The sequence below is a fragment of the Bos taurus genome, chromosome 12 (assembly GCF_002263795.3).
Source record: "Bos taurus isolate L1 Dominette 01449 registration number 42190680 breed Hereford chromosome 12, ARS-UCD2.0, whole genome shotgun sequence".
Taxonomy (NCBI): domain Eukaryota; kingdom Metazoa; phylum Chordata; class Mammalia; order Artiodactyla; family Bovidae; genus Bos; species Bos taurus.
The window spans coordinates 9,643,839-9,661,129 of NC_037339.1; positions in this window are offsets into that span (position 1 = coordinate 9,643,839).

Here is a 17,291-nt window from a genome sequence, read left to right on the forward strand (position 1 = left end):
TTTATATAAGGTTCCCTTGGTGGCTCAGATGCTAAAGAATCGCCCTGCAATGCAGGAGGCCCAAGTTTGATCTATGGGTCAGGAAGATCCCCTAGAGAAGGGAATGGCAACCCACTCCAATATCCTTGCCTGGAGAATCCCACGGGCTACAGTCCATGGTGTCGCAAAGAGTCAGACATGACTGAGCAACTAACATTTTCACTTTCACTTATGTCTATGAAAAATAAACACACATAAGATTTTAGATAAGTCACATGTTCTCCAAGGCTTAAAATACAATGTAGTGTTTCCTCCCCTTTTGTCCCTAAGGTGATCTTCATTCCCCAGAGGTATTTTCTGCTCCTTTATCTGTTTCTGTGGTACCTACTTTTACATTTCAAAATAACATGTTTATTGGACTGTGTCTTTTTTTTCCATTTTAGATATTATCTATTGACTTCCTACTGTGGAAAGTGAGGACTTAACCCTCTTTCTCACCTTCTGCCTTATATATAAAATTTCTATACTTTACCCTTCAGTAGAGTTGTATCTGTGTTTATAATATCAGTATTAGTATTCATTATGCCTTTCTTTTGCTTTTTTTGATTCTGTTTGAAGGTATTTTCTCATCGTTGCATGTAATTAGAATTCTATATTCATCCCCAAATTCTCAGACATAGGTATACATCCTGTTCTAAATATATTAAAAAAAAAGTCAAGTACTTCAGAGACTAACTTTCAAATAACCTGGCTTTTAGGCCGTTGCACCAACTTCTTGTAAGAATTGGCCCTCCAAATTCTTTTACTTTCTGGCATTCTGTTGTGAGAAACAGGTTGCTTCTCAATCTTCCTTGTCTCTTGTTTTCTGAATTTTGTTGTGTCATTTCCCCTTTTTTTCGTGTCTGTCTTGATTTAAGCCTTTTAAAATCCCTTTTTAATTGAAGATCTCAAGGTTGTTGTTTTTTTTTTTCGGTGCAAATTTTCTACCCATTAGAGCAAATGCCTCTCTCCTGAGATAATTGTCCATTTTCTATGGCAAGTCTTTGACTAGGCATCTTAGACCCCCATTTTCTTACAGCAAAATTTCACTTACAGTTACTTGATTTTTCATGAGCATAGGTTATTAGAGTAGGCAAAAGGAAACAATTTGTTCTGGCGTCCACAATAACAAAAGGTTCTGTTTACAAAAAGAGATGGATGAAACTTAGTGCCAAAAAAGATGGTAATAATGGGTGATATCATTGAACATTGGCTCTATCGCTGGAACTGTTCTAAGCACTTCACAGATGTGGATAAATTAACTCACTTAATTCTCATGGCAGTCCTGAGATCACAAGGTTTGCATTCCTTTGTCTTCTCTGTTTAATAGAAATTATTGTCTGCAGCCGCTATTAATAGCACTCTGAGACAGTTTTCACATTTTCATATCTGATTTCCAACATGCAGTTTTGCTTCCTCTAGGAAGTTTGGGACCAGAGTCTCACACTTTTACTGTCAGATTTGTCCCATCCCCTTGGATCATTAAAAACAACAGCCTAAGTTGCTCACTTCATGCAAGGGTTTGGTATTTAAGGGTTTTTGCTAACTTTCCACAAGAGATAAATGACGTGTCAAAATATTTGACTAGTCAATAAATGTATTGTTTATTTAAGACAAATTAACACAAATTAAATTTACTGATATTTGATACCTTTGATGAGAAACAGTATATCATTATTATTCTGCTATGTGCCAGAGACAGTAAAGTGAGGTGGTTCAAGTCCTGGTTCTGCTATTCACTAGCTGAATATTCTGGAACAATTTATGAACTCTTTCATTTCACTTATCTGTGTGTGTTAAGCTGTTTCAGTCATGTCCAACTCTTTGCAACCCTGTGGACTATAGCCCATCAGGCTCCTCTGTCCATGGGATTCTCCAGGCAAGAATACTGGAGTGGGTTACCATGACCTCCTCCAGGTGATCTTCCAGACCCAGAGATGGAATCCAAGTTTCTTAAGTCTCCTGTGTTGGCAGGTGGGTTCTTTACCACTAGAGCCACCTGGAAAGCCTTCACTCACCTGTAACATGGGGTTAATAATTTCTAGAACAGGGTTGTAATAGGGAGGTGGCTCAGACAGTAGAGAGTCTGCCTTCAATGCAGTAGGTCCTGGGTTTGATCCCCAGGTCAAGAAGATTCCTGGGTTGCAAAGGTCCCCCTGGAAAAGGGATTGGCTATCCACTCCAGTATTCTTGCCTGGAGAATTTCATGGACAGAGAAGCCTAGCAAGCTACTGTTCATGGGGTCACAAAGTGTTGGACACGACTAACACTTACACTTTTTTTCACAAGTTAATTTTACATGAGCAGCATTTAGAATAGTATTTGTTGTATAGTAAGTGTTGGCCCTTACCTAACCTATTGGCAAGAATCAGAGTGACTCTGAAAGGAAGACATATTCCATCTCTTATGAACAAAGTAACTGAGTTGCAAAAGAAGTGCAGTCTGTCCCCCAACTCCATAGTTTCCAGAGTATTAGTCTTTACAAACCTCCCAAGGCGTTAGTTGGATGAAACAAATTCTATATCATATATGAAGAAAGAAGTCTTCTCATCCCATGGTAAGTCTAGAAAAGAATATGCAAATGATAACCTTCAAACCCATTTTGAAGGTTAAGGAAGCACTACCTTTTCTGATTTGAATTAAATATTAAAAAAAAAAAAACAAATAAGTTCTGGAGTGTAATAACAATTTATGTAACAGTTTCTTATTCCAAAAATATTTTTCCATTGATGCTGAAGGATATATTCTAAATTGGAAAATACCGTTTTTAAAAAAATTGATACCAAACCATGCTTAAATATAAAACGTATCACGACAGGTCATGTGTGACCTCACTTCCCTAGTCTCTCTTAGGCTTGCATAGCTATTCATTTTTGTACTATGCATTCCAGATACATAGGAATTGTCTGTTTCATCAGCATGTTCTGCTGGCTCCAATATCAGAGATTTGACATATGCTGTTCCCTCAAACTGGAATGTTTGTCCTCTTATTCTATATCTAGTAACAATGGCAGATCCTTCAGGTCTGAAATTTTATCTAATTTTCTCAGACAGATTAAATTTCCAGGCTTAGGTAAGGCCACATAATATACCTCCATAAAAATACCTATAACTCTGCTCCTAGTAATTTGCATGTTTTTAATTGTGGATCACAATAAACTGTGGAAAATTCTGAAAGAGTTGGGAATACCAGACCACCTGACCTGCCTCTTGAGAAATCTTTATACAGGTCAGGAAGCAACAGTTAGAACTGGACATGGAACAACAGACTGGTTCCAAATAGGAAAAGGAGTACGTCAAGGCTGTATATTATCACACTGTTTATTTAACTTATATGCAGAGTACATCATGAGAAACGCTGGGCTGGAGGAAGCACAAGCTGGAATCAAGATTGCTGGGAGAAATATCAATAACCTCAGATATGCAGATGACACCACCCTTATGGCAGAAAGTGAAGAGGAATTAAAAAGCCTCTCAATGAAAGTGAAAGTGGAGAGTGAAAAAGTTGGCTTAAAGCTCAACATTCAGAAAACGAAGATCATGGCATCTGGTCCCATCACTTCATGGCAAATAGATGGGAGACAGTGGAAACAGTGTCAGACTTTATTTTTCTGGACTCCAAAATCACTGCAGATGGTGACTGCAGCCATGAAATTAAAAGATGCTTCCTCCTTGGAAGGAAAGTTATGACCAACCTAGATAGCATATTCAAAACCAGAGACATTGCCAACAAAAGTCCATCTAGTCAAGGCTATGGTTTTTCCAGTGGTCATGTATGGATGTGAGAGTTGGACTGTGAAGAAGGCTGAGGGCTGAAGAATTGATGCTTTTGAACTGTGGTGTTGGAGAAGACTCCTGAGAGTCCCTTGGACTGCAAGGAGATCCAATTAGTCCATTCTGAAGGAGATCAGCCCTGGGATTTCTTTGGAGGGACTGATGCTGAAGCTGAAACTCAAGTACTTTGGCCATCTCATGTGAAGAGTTGACTCATTGGAAAAGACTCTGATGCTGGGAGGGATTGGGGACAGGAGGAGAAGGGGACGACAGAGGATGAGATGGCTGGATGGCATCACTGACTCGATGGACGTGAGTCTGAGTGAACTCCGGGAGTTGGTGATGGACAGTGAGGCCTGGCATGCTGTGATTCATGGGGTCACAAAGAGTTGGACACGACTGAGCGACTGAACTGAACTGAATTGTTTTACTGATTATATACAACTATTTGTCTTTCAATCAACCTGTAATCTCCATAACTTCTGCAAACATAGCTGACTCCTTTTTCTCTGTAAGTTCACTCTTACCCCTACTGCTGAATACCATGCCTTTCCACAAAGCAGACCACCATAACTGCTTGTCAAACAATAACCAATTACTTTTCAGTATTGTCTGTTTCCACTGTTTACCCATTTTTCAAAAATGGAAGAGTCATTTAAAAAATAGTCATGGTGAAGTGAAAGTTATTTAGCAAAAGAAAATTTTCCTCTTCAATATATTTTCATATTATGTCTCCTGGAAATTTTGCCTGTTATAAATCTAGGTTTAAGATTTTCCTTTCACTTATTGTCTTGAATTTACAATAAAAGGAAAAAGGATCTTTTACCATTAAAAAAGTCAAGGTGTTCTTCTATCTAAAACTATTTTGATCTGTTTTCTAAGATTCTTGAAGTAAAGGAAGAGTAAGGAGAAAATATATTTTAGAGAAATATGACTGAGAAGGGCTTTGTAACCTGCAGAAGTTATTCAAAGTTCTAAGTAGCTCTTCCATAACAAAAACCCACCAGGCAAACGACCCCTTTTCCTGTGTGCCAGTCTAATTGTATAAGAACTTTTTTTTTTTTTTTTTTACTTACTTATGCTTAAGGGAAAAAGTCGTCCTCACTTGGCTTTCATGGTTAAGTCACTGTTCTACAGTCTTGTAAACAAACAGATGAGACAACTGGGATTCATTTTAGAGATCATTAGAGAAGAGCTGAGATGGACTTCTTGTAATTTTAAAAGTCAATACTTAATCAAGAGAACACATGCCAAAAGATAGACCAGTATTTTCTTCTGACAAACTAAATACCAGCTCCAGGAGCATTATTGTAAAACAGAGTGGATTCTATAACTCCCAGCACACTCAGACAGAAATTTACCTCTAAAGTCTAATTTGATTTCCTTATCAGGCAATTAGTATATTATTAAAAATTCACGGCAGGGTCAATCTCCTGTTGATTTGCATAATTAAGTTGCCTTCTCTCTGTTAAATTAAGGGAGTTTTTATTCATTTCTAGAGCAGACTTCTGAGGATTGAAAGGGTTCTTTTTCACACCATAATAAACCATATCCATGACTATATATATTTCATACATATATATAGCTTACTTTTAATCTTTCATAAAGTTCAAGTTGCCAGATTTTGGCAAGAGATACCCAATTCTTTCTATTCCCTTCTCACTTGTGCTCAATCCATCTCTGAAAAATATCTGTAAATAAAGTTGTTTCTTAATACATTCTGAAAGCATACTAAATTCTTCCTTAGGAGTTACTTGCTGCCAATCACTAAGTCAAAGGAGTAAACATTAGTGAAAGCCAAACTTCATGAGGTTTCCAGGTTTGGTTTAGATCAGATCAGTCGTTCAGTCGTGTCCAACTCTTTGGGACCCCATGAATCGCAGCACGCCAGGCCTCCCTGTCCATCACCAACTCCCAGAGTTCACTCAGACTCACGTCCATCGAGTCAGTGATGCCATCCAGCCATCTCATCCTCTGTCATCCCCTTCTCCTCTTGCCCCCAATCCCTCCCAGCATCAGAGTCTTTTCCAATGAGTCAACTCTTCGCATGAGGCGGCCAAAGTACTAGGGTTTCAGCTTTAGCATCATTCCTTCCAAAGAAATCCCAGGGCTAATCTCCTTCAGAATGGACTGGTTGGATCTCCTTGCAGTCCAAGGGACTCTCAGGAGTCTTCTCCAACACCACACTTCAAAAGCATCAGTTCTTCAGTGCTCAGTCTTCTTCACAGTCCAACTCTCACATCCATACATGACCACAGGAAAAACCATAGCCTTGACTAGATGGACCTTTGTTGGCAAAGTAATGTCTCTGGTTTTGAATATGCTATCTAGGTTGGTCATAACTTTCCTTCCAAGGAGTAAGCGTCTTTTAATTTCATGGCTGCAGTCACCATCTGCAGTGATTTTGGAGCCCCCAAAAATAAAGTCTGACACTGTTTCCACTGTTTCTCCATCTATTTGCCATGAAGTGATGGGACCGGATGCCATGATCTTCGTTTTCTGAATGTTGAGCTTTAAGCCAACTTTTTCACTCTCCACTTTCACTTTCATCAAGAGGCTTTTTAATTCCTCTTCACTTTCTGCCATAAGGGTGGTGTCATCTGCATATCTGAGGTTCTTGATATTTCTCCCAGCAATCTTGATTCCAGCTTGTGCTTCTTCCAGTCAAGCATTTCTCATGATGTACTCTGTATATAAGTTAAACAAACAGGGTGACAATATACAGCCTTGACGTACTCCTTTTCCTATTTGGAACCAGTCTGTTGTTCCATGTCCAGTTCTAACTGTTGCTTCCTGACCTGCATACAAATTTCTCAAGAGGCAGATCAGGTGGTCTGGTATTCCCATCTCTTTCAGAATTTTCCACAGTTATTATGATCCACACAATCAAAGGCTTTGGCATAGTCAATAAAGCAGAAATAGATGTTTTTCTGGAATTCTCTTGCTTTTTCCATGATCCAGCGGATGTTGGCAATTTGATCTCTGGTTCCTCTGCCTTTTCTATGAACAAAGCTAGTGGAGGTGATAGAATTCCAGTTGAGCTATTCCAAATCCTGAAAGATGATGCTGTGAAAGTGCTGCACTCAATATGCCAGCAAATTTGGAAAACTCAGCAGTGGCCACAGGACTGGAAAAGGTCAGTTTTCATTCCAATCCCAAAGAAAGGCAATGCCAAAGAATGCTCAAACTACCACACAATTGGTTTAGATAAGAAGGTAAAAAATGAAAAGTATTTTCCATTTGTCTTTAAATCTCTAGAGTTCACAAAGTTTGGCAGAAGGCTTCTCTTTAGGTTTTCTGTGAATGATTTTGAAAGAAAAGTACAGTCTCTTTGTGGAGGTCTAAGTTACCTGATTTGAGTCTTAGAAAATTCAGAAGTATAAATCACATTTTTAAAGGTTAAATTTGGTGATGAAAGAACAGCATAGGGGAGGCAAAAGTTCTCCTTGACCCTCTTAGGCCTCCTGACAAGGTCTGAAAACTAACTTGACAAAGAGATTAACAGGAAACAAGCCTACACATTTATTGAGCATTTACAGGTACATGACAACATTTACAAGAGAATGAAGGCCAGAAGGAACAACTAGAACAAGAAGCTTGTATCACTTTTAGACAAATAATAAGTTTGTAAAGAATTGATAAGAAAAAGGAGTTTGGGCTAGAGGTAGTAAATGGTGCAGAAGTAACTGGGAAGATGAGGGTAAGTCTAACTAGGTTTGCTAACACAGCTCCTGGGCCCTAAATTCCCAGTCTCTGGTGATAATGATGCCTTATGTTTTCCATCCAGGAAGGTGTTGACTCTAAAATATGCTCAATGTGAGAGTTGTGAATCAAGTTGTATTTGTAGCAAAATGACGACTATAGGCCAGGAGACAGCATTTCAGATAGCTCTGAAGACCCTTTTCTGAAGATGTAGGGGAAGGTCAGTATATATATATACACATATATATATGTATATATATATGATTTTGGTGAAGGGGGAGTACATGCAATCAAGCACATATGTTTTTGCAGAAGGTTACTGCTTGTCTCATGAAGCTTACTGCAGGTCATGAGGCGTGTATGTCACCATGAAGGATTTTAGTGTTTTTCTAGATATGAGGAGATAACAAAACTTGGGCTCATAAAATTGGCTCCCGAAAATATCTATCTGAAGACTTATTCTGCCAGTTATTCCCAGAGCTCAAAGTGCCTCAATTCTACTCTCCACCCTGAACTCCTTTCGGGGAGTGTTGAAAATCAGTGACTGCAGAAGGGCATGATTTAATCCTTGTAGATGTAAAGTGCTAGTTTACAAAGGCTCTCATGGGAAACTTTCACATCACCTGTTTTCAGGGGAGCAGGGGCTAAATGAGGGCAGTGGTGACAAGATTGGAGTAATCTTCTACTCCTGCCTTTTCCTGAAACTCCTTCAGCTTAAGATACTCAGAATGCCAAGGGGCCATGTTTGGAGGTAGCATGCCCTGTACCTCATCGATAGGTGGTTTCACAGTTTATTCTTCTTGCTTGCTATCCAGTGTTTACTGAGACTGAGGCAGTATAAAAGACAACGAGACCAACAAGTTTACTGCCTAGTAAGCCAACTAAATGAAGTACATTATATATTAATAAAGAGTTCCTGGATCCAGGATGTGTGTCTCTTGGGGACAATAAGTCGAAATGGTACCTTCGCATGGAATGATTGTTAGTTCTCTGTTACCAGGTAGAACATTTAATTTTATGTCTGAAATGCCCAAGCTGCCTTCAATTCACCTCCAGGAAAGAAGGATACAAGGTAAGCCATATAAACTGATGTTCAGTTTAACATCATTTCCTTTTAAATCTCTATTGCTGCTAAGATACAGAGTAAGAGTCCATGCATTTCTAGTACTGAGCACATAGTAGGCATTAAGTCAATGTTTGTGGAGGAAAGAAGAAAGCAAGTCAGTATATTTTCAATTTAAAATTTATTTACTTTTTTCTAGGACTTGCAATGGAGAAGGCAATGGCACCCCACTCCAGCACTCTTGCCTGGAAAATCCCATGGATGGAGGAGCCTGGAAGGCTGCAGTCCATGGGGTCGCTGAGGGTCGGACATGACTGAGCGACTTCACTTTCACTTTTCACTTTCACGCATTGGAGAAGGAAATGGCAACCCACTCCAGTGTTCTTGCCTGGAGAATCCCAGGGACGTGGGAGCTTGGTGGGCTGTCATCTGTGGGGTCTCACAGAGTCGGACACGACTGAAGTGACTTAGCAGCAGCAGCAGCAGCAGGACTTGCAAAGTTAGTATGTGAATACCCGTTATTTGAAATGAAAAGTATTGCTCAATGCTAGTCAATCAATGGAAAGAGAATAAGAGTAGAAGTATTTTTCTTAAGGTGTGCTTCATTCTTTACATCACTGCTTGATTCATTTCCAGAAATAGTTTTATAAAAGTAACATCTGCTTTTTCAAGGTCCAGATTTGTATTCAGACTCCACTAACCATAACTAACATAATATGTAATATTGACTGTAAATAATTATGGCTATGGGTTGTCTGATTTGTTTCAGAATCCTGGTGAATCAAATTTTTTTTTTTTTAGGGTTGCTAAGTAAGACATACTTATACCTTCTATTTATTTCCACTCTTTATCTATGTGCTTCCATTTTTAACTTTAAAGGCAAAACTGCCTCAGTATGATAGGGACTCTCACTGTAAATAATTATCTGAAGCTTATAGACTATTTAGACAGAATCCGTGTTGGAGTAGGGCGATAAAGGAGAGAGCAGATAATCGGCAGCCATGCTTAGTTATAATTTATAACTAAGAACACTGAGCATCATTGTTAAAATGCTTCATTATCACTCAGAATTGGTCATTTTTGTCCTTTCACATTACAGGGGAGATTTTCCACATGATAAAATGAGGACAGAAAGAATTTTTGATGAAAAGTCAGAGCACACACACACCTTAAAGGTGCTCTTGGAAGAACACTCACTTGAACATGCAGGGAGTAAATGATTGACACTCTGTATAAGGGCTTTGAAAGTCAAGGCTTTGACGTGTCATTTGTTAGAAACCCTATTATAATAACTGACAGCCATACCCAACAGATGCACCACAGAGATGTTGTGCCAATTTCTTCCCTAAGAAACATTAAATATTGTGAATTTTAATATGAAATATTCGGCAGCGGAAACCAGTGCTGCTATTCTTGTTGACAAGGAAAGGACTCCGCATCATGCACACAATTCTAAAAGGTATAAAGGTTACAAGTGATGAAAATTATATCAAAGCGTTACAAGAACTTTGCTAAGCCAGCTGATTTGAAAAGTGGACAGAATGAAAGATTTTAAAGCACAGAGGCTCCTTTTATGTATAAGAACTTCTGTTTGAGGGACAAACCTTGAAATCAGCATTTGCAATTTACATAAGACTACTCACTAATGCAAAACATCTTATGACACAAGATTAGGAGTGTCTGAGGAACGGACATATATAATATTTCCAATTGACTTCTTCAAATGAGATCTGCTTGTTATTTGAGTCAAGAAGGTGGCAGCCAAGAAAAAGTAGTTAATTTCTTTCCTACGTGCTGAGGTAAAAAGAATGACCATGGAGTAGAGATGAGACCAGAGTAAATTTTTATAAAGGAGAATTAGGACACTTTGGTCCCCCTTTATCAACGCTCCCATTTCTGAACGTCTGAAGTACCCTAGCTCTGGGGTGCCCAACCTGCAAGATCTAATGCTTGGTGATCTGCAGTGGACCTAATGCAATGACAATAATAATAGGAATAAAGTGCACACCCAATGTAATGCACTTGAATCATCCCCAAACCATCTCCTGACCCCAATCCATGGGAACTTTTTCTTCCATGAAACCCTGGTGCCACTGCCCTGTATATATACTATTTGCATTGCTTTGAAAGGAAAGGGCTTGATTTCAATCCCAAAGAAAGGCGATGCCAAAGAATGCTCAAACTTCCACACGATTGCACTCATCTCACACGCTAGTAAAATAATGCTTAAAATTCTCCAAGCCAGGCTTCAGCAATATGTGAACCATGAACTTCCAGATGTTCAAGCTGGTTTTAGAAAAGGCAGAGGAACCAGAGATCAAATTGCCAACATCTGCTGGATCATGGAAAAATCAAGAGAGTTCCAGAAAAACATCTATTTCTGCTTCATGGACTATGCCAAAGCCTTTGAGTGTGTGGATCACAATAAATTGTGGAAAATTCTGAAAGAGATGGGAATACCAGACCACCTGACCTGGCTCTTGAGAAACCTGTATGCATATGCAGGTCAGTAAGCAACAGTTAGAACTGGACATGGAACAACAGACTGGTTCCAAATAGGATAGGAGTACATCAAGGCTGTATATTGTCACCCTGTTTATTTAACTTCTATGCAGAGTACATCATGAGAAACGCTGGGCTGGAGGAAGCACAAGCTGGAATCAAGATTGCTGGGAGAAATATCAATAACCTCAGATATACAGATGACACCACCCTTATGGCAGAAAGTGAAGAGGAACTCAAAAGCCTCTTGATGAAAGTGAAAGTGGAGAGTGAAAAAGTTGGCTTAAAGCTCACCATTCAGAAAACTAAGATCATGGCATCCGGTCCCACCACTTCATGGGAAATAGATGGAGAAACAGTGGAAACAGTATCAGACTTTATTTTTTTGGGCTCCAAAATCACTGCAGATGGTGACTGCAGCCATGAAATTAAAAAACACTTACTCCTTGGAAGGAAAGTTATGAACAACCTAGACAGCATATTCAAAAGCAGGGACATTACTTTGCCAACAAAGGTCCATCTAGTCAAGGCTATGGTTTTTCCAGTGGTCATGTGTAGATGTGAGAGTTGGACTATAAAGAAAGCTGAGTGCAGAAGAATTGATGCTTTTGAACTGTGGTATTGGAGAAGACTCTTGAGAGTCCCTTGGGCTTCAAAGAGATTCACCCAGTCCATCCTAAAGGAGATCAGTCCTGGGTGTTCATTGGAAGGACTGATATTGAAGCTGAAACTCCAATATTTTGGCCACCTGATGTGAAGAGCTGACTCATTTGAAAAGACCCTGATGGTGGGAAATATTGAAGGCAGGAGGAGAAGGGGACGACAGAGGATAAGATGGTTAGATGGCATCACCGACTCAAAGGACATGAGTTGGGTAAACTCTGGGAGTTGGTGATGGACAGGGAGGCCTGGCGTGCTGCAGTTCATGGGGTCGCAAAGAATCAGACACAACTGAGCGACTGAACTGAAGTGAACTGAGTCTATAAAGGGAACTAACCATTAGTCTTTCTGCTAAAGCGGGCAGAGCAGGAGTGCAGAGAAGGAGAGAAGATGGGTCAGAAAGGGGCTCTAACCGTCCACATATCATCCACGCAGAGGTTAAGGTGAACGCATGAGAACACAAACTCGTCTTTCTCTTCCTGTCTCCATCTTCTCTACCTAGGGTGTCAAGAATAGCATTGGCACCCTATAGTCATAGAAAATACTTGTGGAATAATTGAAAGCACCACTCTTTCCATAAACGGAGTCGCTGCCTTCCTCGGCATACTTCGGTGATACTTCCGTCCTTCCTGTCCATGTGGAAACTGAATCACATGGTAGCTGATTTTGTTCGGGACACATGGGATAACATACCCTACTGGGCTTTGCCCCCTTCTTACTCATTCTTTCTTTCTAAAAGGCTTCTCCATCCCACTCTCGGTATGTGTACGGGAACATAAACTTAGTTTTAAATTAATTTCATTTTGCTAATGGGAATGCATAGAATGAGCATTTGGGAGGTCAGCCATTTCCATTTCATAAGACCACAGTAATGCTAAAAGGCAGAAAAAATTCTCGCCTATCTGATATAGCAACTTAAACTGATACCATGGATACTGGGAGGAAAGGATGTCCTAATGATGATAGCTATCCTCTGATCTAATTGCAAAGCATTTTTAAATGCCTTGTTGTGGTTTTCACCTAATGGCTTATTGAAGCCATTATGCTCAGCATAAGCAGCCCTGGATATTGGCACCTGGAATACAAGCCTAGGAGGCATGTCTGCTATTGATTAACTAATAATTAATTAATCCAGAGCCTGTGTTCCTTACCAAAGATCTATGTGTTTCAGGCTTGGATGGCATGTCTTTTTTGGGATGCGGGTGGGGTAGAATAGAAGAAGACAGATGATAAAAGTTTGAAAACATAAGATCAATGTTAAAAGTCACACTTTTCCCTGAAAAGCCTAAGGTATGTAAGCAGGAGCATAACCTCTTGGCTGTGACACGGTTAGAGGTGATTCTGAGAACTTATTTAGTAATCCTCCTGCTCCTCCCATCAGCATGTAACTTCCCGATGAGGGAACTACCTTACAATACCCCTAATTAATGCTAATTTATGCCTGTTTAGTGACCATAAAAATGTGTCACCCAGTTTTAATTGCTTGAGGAGGGTAGATAGATGAAAGTACTAAAGGATTAGTGTGTCATTTACTAAAGAGACCTTTAGGAACGATAAAGACCATCTGCCCTGTCAATCTTCATTCTCTGGAGACAACACTACACCTTCTGAGCCAATGATAAATAAAATTGTCTGCGGTAGAAATGAGGGTAAATGTTGCCCTTCTTCATTATTTGTGTCAAATCAGGATAGGTGGAACTTGCAGGAGAGACAGCTTGTTGCAAATGCTGACTGTTCATTTTAAAATTAACTTTTACGGGTAGCAAAGCATTTTTATAGGACAAAGGTGACATCTATTACCCACTTAGGTCTCAAGAGTATATTTTTCATAGGTTGTTAATTAAATAGTTCAGAAGGCAGTTTTTGAAATGTATCAGGTGAATTCTTTATTTATGTATGCCCCAGATTCCCAATATGCATGTACTTAAATGAGAATTTCATGCCAGTAGGTTTTGCAGACCGCAGCAATGCTATTTCTAGATATAGCCTAAACTTTCTTTTATATGTAACACTCTTGATTTCAGTAGCAACTGACTTCAATATATATAAAAAAATACACCTACTGTTCTAAGCTTCAAGAAGAGTTGGCAGTCAACAAAATGCATCTTTGATTCCGTGTGTCTAGTAAGGAGCCTGGCACATGCTACTGGCTCATTGAATATTTGCTTGAATGAGATGAATGAATGGATGGATGAATGATCTCAGTCATCTGCCAACGTGATTGCAACTCTTCCTAATAGTTCCTGACAGTGTGTCATTTCTATCTCCCAGCCTTCTCTAAATGGAGGAAGAAAAATCAATGAATATGTTCAAAGTAATGATAACGACATCCAAGTCTCTGGCACAGATTCCTATTAGGTTACACCAGGTTAATAGCATAATTGCTAATACCGCTGGTGCTCCCGCCCCCAAACTCTTTAACTGGAAGAAGTCCAGGTGATTTTGGAAGCTCTTCAGGCTTTGTCTGTTCACAGGGATCCAGGAATCTCTCCACTCATGGGCTCGCAGCCCTAGACTCACAGGCAGAACTGTTCCTGAAGTGTTCATTTTGGTGTCCCCTGACACAACTGTTACCTGGAAGAGACCTGGGTTAGGAAAGGACTGGATGCTTCTTTCCATGTCTGCCCCCATCCAGGTGGACCACGGCCCCCACGCGAAAGCCTGTGAGTCCCTGTGATCTTGGGGTGTTGCTGGAGAGGCAGAGTGTGTGTCTGCTGATTCGCGAAGCACTGCTCTAAAGCTAATGCTTCTGTGTACTGAGATCTGGTTAGTCTCGCAGCAGCTGGTCAGGGAAGAGAATTTCACAGATGCTCAACCAGGCATAGAGTCCCCGAGGAAGAAGCCAGAGGCCAGGGCAGAAACGGAACTATCTTCACTGATGAGGAGATCTGCAAAGAGTGATTCAAAATGACATAGCATTAAAAACATCAGCTAAAAAGATTATGCCAACTATGAGCACACTTGTGTCAAAAATAATATATGTGTGTGCACATGTATATATTTTATTTCATCTGTCTAATCTATTATCTATGTATATATGGCATTTATAAGAATATGCAGCCAAATTATAAAAGAGTTATTTCTGGGTCCTAGGAATACATAATAAGGAAAATAGCCCCCTTTCTCCCTCTGATAATCTTAATATTCAGAAAAACAAATAGTTTCAATGATGACAGGAGGAAACAAAAAAGATACTGAATTTCACTTTGTAGTTGCTTTGTATCATTTTAGAAACACCAAGATTTTATGAAATCAGTCATCTAATACTCATTTACGTTCATGCTATTTCTAAACCTCTGCCCTAGTTTGGGAAACTTTAAAACCCTGAATCAGTGCCTGTATTAACCTACTGCTTGGAATAGCAAATCCCACGGACAACACCATTACCACAGGAATGCTTGTGAAAGGTGAAGGGCAAATTCTGCAATTTTCCCCGAGTCTCCAAAAACAAACGTCTCTTCCTTAAGTTCTTTGACAGCTGTTCATTTGTAAAATGTGCTCTCTTTTCTAAGCATTCAATTCTGGAAACAAACCGGCACCATCAACCTTGTATAAGAAGCAGATTAGAACTATTTCCTCCTTATTTTCCTTAAGAGTCGAAGTTATCAAATGGCACAATTTACCATCCGGAATTTTAAGGCCATTTAGCCCGTTGAATCGATTCCCATGTGACTCTAGGGCTGCATCAGAGAGATGACAGAAGGGAAAACAAAAAAGGAGAAATAAAACATGAGCGAGGTAGTCTCAAAAATAGCAAAAGAAAAGAAAACAAAGTGAAGATTTTCTTCCCCCTTTTAACCAAGCTCCCCTGGGAACAGTCTCTAATGCTCTGGAAGGTCTTAGGAAAGAAGAAAGGTTATCTTATTGGCATCAGGAATATTATCCAGGGGTTTTGATTACAGGAAAAGTGAAAAAGAAGCCCCAGTTCTCTGTCTGACTCAGGGTCACCTCTATCTGTGATGTCCCTTCTGACAGGACAGAAAGATAAACATATGGCCTTCAAACTATTTTTATTAGTTAAGAATGCAAATAGTAGCAGGGACTGAAAGATAAATAAATAAATGGCATCCCTAATTGAGTAACAGGAATATTTAGAGGACATTTCACTAATGAGTCTTTTCCCATGAAAAACAGATTTCGCCTATAAAAATTCACTTGTGTTCTCTATGCTTACCCTTATTCTTTTTCCAGCACAAGGTCAGTTTTATATAGACAGTATATGGTTTCTCATAAAAATGAAATGGCCCTTCTTCATACATGTAGGCTATAATTACAATACATCAAGATATGTGGCAGAGAACTTTAAGACATTGAAACACCGACCGCCAGTAACAACTCTAAGCAACCCATGGAGAGACTGACAACTCGAATTTCCAGGCTGCTGGCGTACAGAGATTACGCTGAGATACGTGAGAAAATATGTGTAGTCCAGAGTGAGAGAGGATCTGAGCTGCGAAGCTAAGATATCCAGGGAGCTTTCAGTTATTTAGACAGAAGCCACATTCAGAGAAATTGTTTATGATGCTTAAAGAGTTATTTAGGTGCTTGCTGCCTCGCGATAACATTGGTTATCACCTGGAGTTATTAAGGCTATTTTGATGGAATAATATCACAAAGTGGTGATGAGCACTAAAGATATTTTATTTATGATTTCGAATACTCTGAAACGTGTGTTTTGGCTTGCTTGGGATGAAAGGAAACACCACTAAGCTGGAGAAATTCAGTCTGAGATATGGACACTTAAGAAAAAGAAACTGAAAGGATATGTTTCAAGTACAAGGGTGAAGTAGGTTATTGGTGTATAAACACGGGTTTTCAGCTAGTCATACAGATCATTCTTTATGGAGTGAAGATGACTAGAGGAAAATTAGGAAACGGTTCAATAGAAAACCTTAATTGATTAGATTGCCAAAGGCAGACAACTGGACAATTAGATACATGCTATTGCAAACAAAATAAGTTTAAATCATGCATCACTGGTAGGCATTAGTAAGTAAAATGGTTAATGGCTGAAAGCCTATTGTGAAGGGACTTTTACATGGTTTGCTATTCTGTAGTCTCTGTTTCATACGCACACACACACACAAATCAAAATTAATTACCATCTTGTACATTAAGTTATTGTTTTTGGGAATAGGGAATGTTATCTCCGGAAAATTAAACAAAAAAAAGAAGAGAAAGAGAAAGCAATAAATCCTAGGGATGCATAAAAGCCTCTATCATACAGACTTGTCTAAATAAAAGTTTGGAAGATCTGAGAAAGTTCATTTTGTGTTATCATAATCATTTCTACTCTTGATCATGCACATAGAAGTGTGGGCTAGTCCAAAATGTTTCCACTTCTTTTTCATTATATTTTAGCATATACTCTGTGTTTACAAATGAAAAAAAAAAAAAGAAAGACAAAAAACCTGATGTTCAATACTAGACTTCAACAGCATGTAACACTAAACTGAGAAGGAGCATGAAAAGTATTTATTTTTTATTGCCAAATCTTTCTGAAACTTTATGTAAGAAAACAATCACTCAAATTACAATCAAACAAGAGCTTAAGAACACTTGCTTCATTTCT